The 11596-nt window shown below is 46.2% G+C and overlaps 1 long non-coding RNA gene across 2 annotated transcripts; it reads left to right on the top strand.

Moving 5' to 3' along the window:
* The first annotated feature begins 8000 nt into the window (after window positions 1-8000).
* Window positions 8001-11144, top strand: LOC125522798 (uncharacterized). 2 transcript variants are annotated; one of them, XR_015610944.1, is made up of 4 exons: window positions 8001-8503; window positions 8612-8785; window positions 9575-9648; window positions 9771-11139. It is a non-coding gene; the product is annotated as an uncharacterized LOC125522798 (long non-coding RNA). The 2 variants fall into 2 exon arrangements; XR_015610943.1 differs by having other exon boundaries at window positions 8001-8785; window positions 9771-11144.
* Window positions 11145-11596: the final 452 nt, after the last annotated feature.

Raw genomic sequence — 11596 nt, 5'->3', positions numbered from 1 at the left:
CATGATATAAGGAAATAAATAATAACTTTATTATTGCCTCTAGGGCATATTTCCTTCAGACGGCTCCGGTGACCCAATGCCGGTGCAAGAAGGAGACCGTGATGACGGCTCCGGTGACCGAACCGAGTCCGGCCAGGTATATATATTAGTTAAGCCTGTGCTGACTAGCTGATTGATGCATTCATTGTTTTGGTATGTACACATATTAATTAAGTCTTTGTTCTTTTTTCTAGCCCTCCGATCGAGCACAACTTCGGTAAAGAGACGAGGCCCGAAGAAAAAGTTGAGCTCGGATGAAAAGTTTGAGATCATAGCAATCGCGCCCGACGGCCAACCAATTGAACCCCTCCGGACAAAGAGCGCATTTGTTGCTCAGTGCGGTGTTCTGGTTAGGGACAAGATCCCGATAAGCATCCAGCAATGGTTTAAGCCGGCTACAGAAGACCCTGAGGTGTCTTATGTCAATGATATGCAGAAAAATGATCTTTGGACTGAGCTGAAGTCAAATTTCACCCTACCGCCAGAGGATAATCCAGAGAACCCAATTAAAGAGAAATTAATCAAGTCTTTTGCTCTTAAGAGGATGGCAGAACTATTCAGGAGGTGGAAGAAAGAGCTGAATAAGTTTGTCGAAAATAATGAGACACCAGAATTCAAGAGCAGATATGAGAAGATCAGAGATCACTGGCCCGCATTTGTGGCCCACAAGACATCGGAAAAGAGTAAGAAGATGTCGGCGACAAACAAGCAAAATGCTGTGAAGAAGATGCTTCACCATCGCACGGGGTCAGGTGGCTACCTCGTAGCCCGGCCTAAGTGGGCCAAGACTGGGAATGATCTGGTTCATAGAGGGATCGAACCAGAGACAATTAGCTGGCCGCCAGACCGTTGCCGGACTTGGTTCTTCGGGGCTGGCGGAACCTTGGACCCTGTAACAGGGAAGTGCATTTGGACGAACGATCAAATGGACATACCAGTCAGAAGCTTAAGCAGTATATCGAAGCAGCGCAGCAAGGGAAGTTCTTTCCAGACAGAGAGAACGACGAGCTCACAATGGCCCTCGGGAATCCTGAGCACCCTGGACGGACACGAGGCACGCCAGGCTCCATTCCGTGGAAGGTTGGGTTTCCGGACGCAGGCGGTTACAAATCCCATGAGAGGAGGAAAAAAGTGCAGCAGACCCAAATGCAGGCGCTGCAAGCAAGGGTAGACGCGATAGAGGAACGAGAAGCAAATCGCAGCAAACGTACTGCCAAAGCCTCCCCCGAAGCTACCCCGCCATCTCAGCGCAGAAGCAGCGTGGCTTCCACCGAGCTGCTTTAGCCGGAGCATGCCTTGATGGCTCCTGCCAGCTATCCCGTGGATGCTATAACGGAGTCTCAAAATTGCCACCTTATGACGCAATGGATGAATTTGAAGGTCAAGGCGGCTGTTGGCTCTGTTTATCCTACTGAACCCGGCGCAACTTTTCATTGCCGGCCGATTCCAGAAGGATATGCTAGGGTGATGGTGGATGAAATAACGGAGGGATTTGAGGACCTCCAGCTTGACCACCCTACCGGTGAAGGGGAGACTCGGCTGGGGTCTGCTCTGAAGACTCCATGCCTATGGCGGAAGGAGCTCATCAACCTTCCGAACTGGACGCCTCCGCCTCCTCCTCCTCCTCCGGCAAGTCAGGGCACTCCGCCTCCTCCACCGCCTCCTCCTCTGGCGAGTGACGATCAGGGCCCTCGGCCGGCTCCTTCTCCAGCGCATGGCGGCACTCCGCCTCCTTCTCCGCCTGCGCTGACGCGCCCGAGCAGCCAGCCTCCTCCTTCTCCGCCTCGTCAGCAAGGGCGGAAGAGACCTGCCGCCGCTCCAGCTGCTCCGACATGTTGTAGTCCTTCTCCTCCGCCTCGTAAGCAAGTAAAGAAGACAACCGCTCCGTCTGCTCGGTCGGCGTCTAGCAGTACAACCAGAGGCGGGAGGACATACAGATTCGGTCCTTCTCTGAAGACTCCAGAGAAGTTACCATATGAGAGGACCCCGGAGGAGAACGCCAAGATTGCGCGAACCGAAGTGGATGACTGGTTTCAAGGGTTGAGAGCAAAGAGACATCCACCTTCGGAGGAGAAGGTAGATCCGGTGAAAGTGAAGCGCACTCTGGCTGCCCTGACAAAACCACCGAAGTCTCCGCCCAAAGGAAACTATGAGCGCATTATTGGAAAGGAATTTGCCGAAGCGGAGCGGTCGGGAAGTACTGTCAGTGATCAAAGGCTGAAAGAACGACGAGCTGGGAAACAAATTGCCCAGCTCGGCGAACAAGCGAAGCAATCGTGCCCCCCGCTCAAGGTGCCTAGCCACAACGTCGCTAATGATCCGAGGATGGTGCCCGGTTATAGCAATCTTGCATATTACCTGCCCGACGATGTACATTATGAACCCATGGACGTGCAGATACAAAGATACGAGTACGGGAAGCCTCTCGTCAAAGATGAAAGATCTCTATCAACGATGATGCGAAGATTGCATGATTGGTACTTGAAAATCTGCAGAGACTCTGGGGGGAGGAGTACTTTGTATGTGAAAGTTAAAAAGGAGCATGACCTCGTTGGAATTGAACTGTTGCCTGTTCCATTTGAGGAGTTCTATCAGTTTTTCAATCAATTGGACCTCGATAAAACAACGGTCGCCTGCTACTGTCTGTAAGTAATACTACTTCTGTCATTAAGTTTCTCTATATAGCTTAGCTCTTTCATTGCAAGTATTTATAATCATCCTCACTATATTATGCAGATTGAAGATCGCCGAATTGAAGAAAAGACAAGTCGGTGATATTGGGTTCATTAACACATATCTCATAGATGCAACTCAGGTTAAATTTCATGCCGCAGTTACCGAGGCCAACTTGCTATGATCGTTCGTAATAAATGAAAACAAAGATATAATACTCTTTCCTTACAACTTCAAGTGAGTGTTACTGTCTTGTGCGTATTCGGTTTCCCTTATATATTAGTCAAGGTTATAGTAATGTAATTGATGAGTTATGCATGCGTGTGCAGTTTCCACTATATTCTCCTAGAGATTAAGCTTGAGCAGGGACTAGTAACTGTCTTAGACTCGAGACGAAAAGATCCCTAGGACTATGCAGACATGACTCAAATACTTGAGAAGTAAGTTAAATCGATCATTATCCACCATATCAGCAACTTTGTTCATTTCCTGATATATCAAGTAATTGTTTTCTTTGTCCGGCAGGGTTTGAAGAAAATTCACTAGAAAAGCTCCGGGACTGCCGAAGGAGCTGCAATTTAGACACCCGAAAGTAAGTACTATAGTAGCATTTTAAGCGCATCTACTAGTCATTCAAGCGCTAGTTTCATCAATACCATTTGGCATTCTTGCTTATCAGTTTGATTAACCTCTATTTCTTGTAAAGTGGTTGTGGCAGGAACAAGGGAATGATTTCTGTGGATACTACGTTTGCAAGTCCATCCGCCACACGACCTGTGAGCGGGGCTACACTGACGAACAATATGAAGTACGTAAATAACAACATTCACAATTTTATTTTATTACCATCATTTGTGTTGAGTTTCATTCATTCATATATATATGTATTGACCCCCTTCTTTAAATTAGATGTTTCGGAAGCGGGATGAACTCCTAGCACCAGCTCACATGCGAGCAATTCAAGAGGAATTGGCGGCATTCTTTCTTGACCACGTGATCCCTGAAGACGGAGAATTCTATGTGGACCCTGAGTCCGTATGATTATATTTGTAAGAGATAATTATTGTATATATGTAGCCGGTAGTGTCAGATAGATATACGAGAACTTGTTGTTCGACCAATCTCTCGGAGAAGGAGAGGTGGTCGATATCACTTCTCTCTGTATGCATATATGTTCATGACGATCTTCTGTTTCCTTCGTTTGCTTACTAGCTAGTTAGCGTGTCTAGTCCTCTCTATACGTATGTATAGTACGTAGCGTCGACCAAGCACGGACATAAGAGAGGACACTTCTCTCTATTAATTATAGCTAGCTAACACAATATATGAAACACCTAAATTAACCCCCCAAAACCCCCAACCCCCCCCCCCCCCCTAAAAAAACAAAAACCCCAGCCACAGAAATGCTGATGCGTGGATGCCTATTGGTCCCGGTTGGTGCCACCAACCGGGACCAAAGGGTCTCCTGCCTGGGCTCTGCGCACTGCCCACGTGGAGGCCCATCAGTCCCGGTTCTGGATTGAACCGGGACTAAAGGCCCTTACGAACCGGGACTAAAGGCCCTTACGAACCGGGACTATAGGCCCTTTTTCTACTAGTGCATGTTCATAGTATAGAGTGGAATGCCTGAAACTACCTTCGCATCAAAAGGCATGAAAGTGGCATCCAGCAGCGGTATATTCCATGTGGCATTTGTTGCGTTCATGAGTTCTAAAACCATAACCGGGGGGTGGGCAGATATGCATCAATATAGCCTCATCCTCCTCACGAGGTAGCCAGTTATCCTCCCAGATTTTTGTGCTATTACCATTACCAATACGCCTAATCATCCCTTGTTTCAAACTATCCCGTCCTTGAATAATGGCCCTCCATATCTGGCTTGGGTGATTCCCTAAAGTCGCCTGCAGGATTGATGTATGTGGGAAGTAAACACTTTTCAATATTCGGGCACTTAGCGAACCGGGATCCTGTAGCAAGCACCATGCTTGTCTAGCCAACATTGCCAAGTTAAAGAGCTCGAAATCTTTGAAACCTAGTCCTCCCATACTTTTTGGTTGTATCATTGCCTTCCACGATACCCTATGGGGCTTGCGTTGCCCATTTGTGCCCCCCCACCAAAATTTCCTTATTAGCATATTTAGGTGCTCACAAAGGCCCTTGGGTAGCTTAAAACATGACATGGAAAACACGGGCACTGCCTGCGCCACCGCTTTGAGAAGAACTTTCTTCCCTGCTGTTGACATGGTCCTCTCTATCCAACCCTGAATTTTGCTCCACAGCCTATCTTTCAGATATCTGAATGCACCATTTTTTGAGCTTCCAACGTCAGATGGCATACCCAAATATTTCTCACTCAAAGTTTCATTTGGGACATTCAAGAGGCCCGTTATATCAGCTCGAACACTGTCAGGAACTCCTTTGCTAAAGAATATGGAAGATTTTGCATAATTTATTCGCTGACCTGTTGCCTGGCTATAAATTTCCAGTAGCTGGTTCACCTCGGTAGCACCCACACCGTTTGCCTTGAAGAACAGCAGGATGTCATCAGCGAATAGGAGATGGTTCACTGGTGGTGCCGTAGGCGCCACCTGTACCCCACTCAAGTTGGATGACTCACTTTTTGATTTTAAGAGGCACAAAAGGCCCTCTGCTACTAACAAGAACAAGTATGGAGATATCGGGCCCCCTTGCTGGATCCCACGCGATGGCTTAAACTATTGGAGCTTTTTCCCATTAAACATGACTGAGAACTGTACCGAAGTAACCAGGCTCATCACAATGTCCACCCATTTACTATTGAATCCCAGTTTAAGCATTATGGCCTGGAGGTACGCCCACTCAACCCTGTCATATGCCTTCATCATGCCCAGCTTCAAGGCACAAGATTGGTGCTTCTTTGCCCTGTTCCTCTTCATAAAATGTAGAAATTCATAAGCAGTAATTAGGCCCGTTGATATTAAATTAAAATAAATTAAATATAAAATGCAGACATTCATAAGCAGTAATTAGGCCCGTCGATGAAGCCTTTGTGGCCAAGTTGTCTTTCACCTCTTGGCCTTATTAGGCCCGTTGATATTAAATTAAATATAAAATTATTCTAAATACTTTCAAACCATTTTATATATAATTTTACATCACCGGAAACATTTTCCACCTATGTATATGTATCGGTAATACCCGGCATTACCCGATATTCACCGAAACCCTTCCCGTGACTCCGAAAGGCTTTCGGATCCTCTCGATACTATTTTGAATATTAGTGAGACAGTTGTTAGCGGGATACATGGAAAAATTTGTGGTCTCTGGCCCGTCCAACTATTTTTATGTAGCTCTGCCACTCCCAATGGTGCAAGTCCTTGTGGACCGCATCAAGCTTCTCACAGATAGTAAGACATCTGACTGGCCCATCTCAAGATTACAAAGTATAACGAGTGGGTGAAGCTGCATCAAAAAGTCACTTTGGAACCCAGGTGCATTGGAGCCCTATTTTGTGAACTGTGCCAAAATGCTATTTTGAAGTTTCAAAAAAATCTGAAAACAAATCAACATGTTTATATGAATGTATATTACACATGTGTAAATTTTGATGCTGAAATAAGTAACCATGTGAGTTACACAAAAATGACAAAATCGTGATTTTGGAAAGATGAACAGTGCATGCATTATTCACTATTTGGAAATCACCATTTTGTCATTTTTGTATAGGTCGCATATTTACTTATTTCATTACCAAACTTTACACATGTGTAATGTACATCCTTATGATCACATAGAATTTTTTTTTAGAATTTTTTGAAACCTTAAATGTGATTTTCAAAGTATTTAAAATAAAGTCCTCCAATACACCCGGGTTCCAAAAATCCACTCTAGAAGCTGCATCCACTTTGAATTAGAGACAACCCGATCCAGCCTCTCACGAAGACCTAATCGGAACCAGGTAAGAGCATCTCTAGCAGACCCTGTATAAGCTTGCCGGCCCGTAAAATTTCGGCAGATTTATAGTATCCGGGGAAAAAAACCGGCTCGAGCAAAATACCGTTAAACCGGCCCGGCCCAGCCTATAAAACGCCAGCGTATCCGCTATATATACCGGAGCGGCCGTGTTTTAGGGTTTGTATCTAGCAAATCCACAATCCTCCTCCACCGCATTCTCTCCCTCTCCGACGACAAATTCTTCTATCTCTGGCCGCACTTTCCTGCGCGCACGGCCAAAAAGGACCGTCCCGATGTCGAGCGCTGGACACGGGCGGGGTGGCCGTGGGGGGCACGTCTGCTCGCCGCCACACAAGCGGCCCTGCCATGACGACGAGGTCAGGGTCTCCGCCATCCGCCCGCCGGTGGAGGCGCGGGAGCGCGATGCCCTCTCCCACAACGGTGGCCGGCGGGCCTGGCGGGAGTTCGACCGCCTCCACAAGATCCTCTGGGCGACGACCAAGCGCCTCTGGGGGGTGGGGCATGAGTTCTTCGAGGCGAAGAAGGCGGTTGCCGCCAAAGAAGAAGTGGTCGCCGCGCGGCTAGAGGTGGCCAAGGAACAGTACGATTTCGCGTTCGCCCTGCCCGGCTCCGCGATGGAGTTTCATCTCCATGTCAAGAAGGATGGCTAGTTAGAATTTATGTTTTAAATCTTGTACTCCCTCCATTTCATAGTGCAGTGCTTCCTCTATCCTCGTGCTCCAACTTTAACCGTAAATTTAACTATCAAGACCGATTGCGGCGGGAGCAAAAATTATATCAGTGAATTCGTATTCGGAAGAAGTTTTTAATTATATAATTTTTTCTCCCGCCGCAGTTGGTCTCGTTGGTTAAATTTATGGTCAAAGTTAGACCTCGAAAAACGTGAGCGCACTATATTTTGGAATGGAGGGAGTATGTTTCAAGTTTGTGATGAACTATATTTAAATTCCTGCGAAGTATAATGGTTGGAACTAGTATGGTACTCCCTCCATTCCTAAATATTTGTTTTTTTGAGATTTCAACAAATGACTACATACAGAGCAAAATGAGTGAATCTACACTTTAAAATATGTCTATATACATCCATATATGATAGTCCATTTAAAATCTCTAAAAAAACAAATATTTAGGAACGAAGGGAGTATAAATTATGCAGTACGTTTTACATTATCTGCTCTGCCGTGCAGTCCAAATTACAGCAAAATGAATTAACAGTATCCCATAAACGAATTTTGCGGTGCCGCGGTTTATCGGATCAGTATACCCAATAGGGGGACGATAGTACAGGGACCCACGTGCCAGTTACTCCCCAGCTGGCGGAGTTCCACAGGGCACTGGCAGCAGGGCGGGTTGGGCGTGGTTCACCCCTCCCATCACCTTTCTCTTCTTCGTCGCCTGCAGTCTCTCTTTCCCAGTCCCGAATCTTCCCTCTCCTCCACGCCCTCTGCGAGGGTCGGCGCCTCGGCGGGCGAACGTCGAGCTCCTCCTCGTCTCATCGGCTCGTCGCTCCTCGTCCCCAACCCCGACCTCGAGCTTCTCCTACTCCTCGTCACGCCGGCCGCCGCGCACCCTTTGACCTCGACAGATCGACCTCGCCGCCGAGCCCCCGACACCAACGGCAGCTCTTCTCATCCTCTCCCCCCTCAGGTGACCCGGTCCCAACCTCCCCTGCTGTAGAGTTGTGCCTCGGTGCTTAATTCCCATGCTCTTTATTCGTGCCGTCTCTGTGGGTTCCGCTCCTCTGCGGCCTGCGCCTCCCGCTGGCTCCATGGAATCTGCACGCGGCTTGATTGCTTGGGATGCTGCTGTCTCTTGGCTGCTGCTGCTGCTGCTATTGGTCTGTTGCTACTCCTTGTGCCTGCTGCTACTCGTGTTGTTAAGCATGTCAAAATTGCTGTTTTTTCTCTTTTTTGAACCGGGCATATGACCCCTTTCCATTACTCAGGCCCGTATGGGAAGCAGGTGCAGCATGTGCGGTGGCACAGGGCCCCTAAAATTTTGGGGCCCCAAAAAATAACTTAAATGGCAGTTAGTAGTATTAATCACGGGAATATCCAAGCAACGTTCATCTGCTGTGCAAGGTTCCAACCTCCAATGCCAACGAGTTTCAGATTCCAAGGCCAGTACACAAGCGCACGCCTTTCTCTTGACCTCTCTCTTCATTTAAATGACATTTAATACTAGTATAAATTACCACTTAGTTGGATTAGTAAATTCCTCAAGCATCATATCCGGAACTAGTACAATCTGTTCTGCTACTATTCTTCTCCAGTTTTTCCGTTATCCTTGAACCAAATGACTTCACAAATTCTTCAAAGAAATTTGAGGGTGGCATGGATTCATATGCTCCACTCTCATCTATAGATTTTCTTCTCAACATCCACCTCTCTTGTATTATTATTATTACAAAGATTATGTTTATAGTATGCTAAATAAGTACTCCCTCCGTCCAGAAATACTTGTCGGAAAAATGAATGTATCTAGACGTATTTTAGGTCTAGTTATATCCATTTTTATCCATTTCTCCGACAAATATTTTCGAACGGAGGAAATACGATTTTCTTCATATAAAGAGCCTAATTGCATCCTATTTTGCACCGGGCCCCCGGATCCTCGGGTACGGCCCTGCCATTACTTTGACATAACGGAATTGCATGAAAAATTCCGGCTTGTATGCTCTGAAAATTGCACCCGGCCGCCTCTGCTGCCGTGTCCACGCAAAGAGCGCTTAGGCGAGCTAGGTGCTAGGCAGAGGCAAAACAGTTGTCTAACGCCTATCGCTTAACGGACCGTTTATACTTTATACACATATAATGCTTCTAGAATTTCCAAGGCATGAAATCCGTATGTGCTCACGTGCAACATTTTTGTACCAAAATATTGTCTCAGATTCCATCACATTTTGCAGAAACCACCCTCAGATGGAACCGGCAAAGAACGGGAAGGGCAAGGAGAACACAGAAGAGCATAAGAATGAAACAGGTAATAAGCTTCCTCTCCCAAGAGTTGACTATGCGTCCTACTGTACTAACACAATACTATTTTCATTCTCTTTTGACATGTACTGTATATTTCGATCATAATTGTTCGTTTTAATTTTTCAGAAGAGAAGCTAGTTGTGGACATTGCGGACAATGATTATATAGATGCAGTTGAAGAAACAAACTCCATTTCCACTGATACCCTTGTGAGTGAGAGTGATTCTGAGAGTGACGATTCCGAGAGTGACGCACCTCAACGAGCGCCAAGCAACAGAACCCGAGGAGGAGGACGAGGAGGCAATAGAACCCGAGGAGGAGGAGGAGGGCGAGGAGGCAACAGAACCCGGGGAGGAGGAGGACGAGGGGCTAACAGAATCCGAGGAGGAAGAAGAGGGGGTACGGGACACACTAGTGGTTAGCATCTTTATCGGCATTGCCAAAATATTAGTGCAATTTGAATGATGTTGCAATTGCCTTAGGTCTGGAACTCCAAACTTCTAACTTTAATCCTTTGTTAGCCGTTCTTACCATAGTTCAGGCTTCAACACCGTAGCGGCTTCTATGTTGTGTGATCTCGATACCATGTTTGGTTTTGAGCTCCAGTAATTCAGAGCTTGCATACATTTAGTTCTTTGCCTTCTGTCTATTTCTTGCTGTTTGAGTATCTAGGACTTCTGGACGGGCTAATCACGTGGTATCATGCTTCTAAATGAGAATGATCAGTGAAATCCATTAAACCATCTAGATCATTGATTGTTTGATTCACGTCAAACATGTGTTAGGTCATTTCTAGCAGGATCTTGAGTGGCTTACTGTGATTTCCCCCTTCTCACATTAGTTTTCTGCTGTTTGGGATGGGATATAACACCACTAGTTCTCTGTTGCTAGCATATTTCCGCTGTGCAAAATATTCTAGTTTGATCTATTCACTGGTTTTTGCAGCTCTGGGTGCACTTAATTCTCTGAATGTTGCTATTGCTTATTGCAGCTTGCCTGAATAAAATAGAGCATCAATTCTGTTTGTCTGTTTGCCTCCTTGCTAGTGTTATTTAGATAATGAGTAAAGATATTTGAGACTGCAAACTTAAATGAAGTGCTGTCAACAGATGACCCTGGACAATTGGACATCTCCCAGTTTTATCTACCAACTTGAAAGGCTCTAGTGGCATAGTCTGACTGTTTCTTGGAATAACTACACGTGCTGAAAATTTCAAGTTGAAAAATGATTTGACATATTTGATGTGCTTTTCACTTTATTTGAGAAATTCATTTGGCCTTCGAAATTTGCATTCCGTCAATGAGCTAGAGGGGATTTCTGATGTGTTGTCATATTCTTACCTGAAGCCACCATTGACAGTTGTCCATTGGATCCTCTGACTAGTAAAATTTGCGCATTGATTCTCGGCTCACTGTTTATGCAGAATTTTTTGTAAGTGAAAATTGAGGCTTTTACATCACCACGGTATATTCCAAATCGAGGGTGGTTTGGGTATTTCTTAGAAATTTGGGCTGACGATGATTGATGGATACATTTTCCCTCGTTGCAATGATAGATTGATAACTGGCAGCCTTTGCTATGGTAGATTGATATATTTTTCCTTCTTTGAACTGGTAATTTTGCTGCTCGCTACCAACCTCTTGCTCTTTGTGGCCAAACAATACTCTCATCAAGTAGCAGGGTGCAACCTCTATGGGGCATGCTCCTTGTCGGCTCACTTTGTGCTTCTGGAGAGTTGGCCTCCTGCGAGTGGCCTTGATTTCTCCTAAGCTCTCCAGGAGGAGTGAGCGAGTGATCTTGAGTCATCATCGGGTTTGGAGGGGAGTACAATGAAGAGGAGTCCCAAAGTTGGATTGAACCATGGGCTTCCAGGCATGGCGATCGGGGGGGGGGGGGGGGGGGGGGGGGGGGGCTTTGGTGCCATGTTCAGGGAGTAAGCAATGTCAAAGGT

This window comes from Triticum urartu, chromosome 7A (genome assembly GCF_056163025.1).
Source record: "Triticum urartu cultivar PI428250 chromosome 7A, HENAU_Tu73, whole genome shotgun sequence".
Lineage (NCBI taxonomy): Eukaryota > Viridiplantae > Streptophyta > Magnoliopsida > Poales > Poaceae > Triticum > Triticum urartu.
Note: the sequence above shows the minus strand (reverse complement) of the source record. Positions and strands in the feature narration are given on the sequence as shown.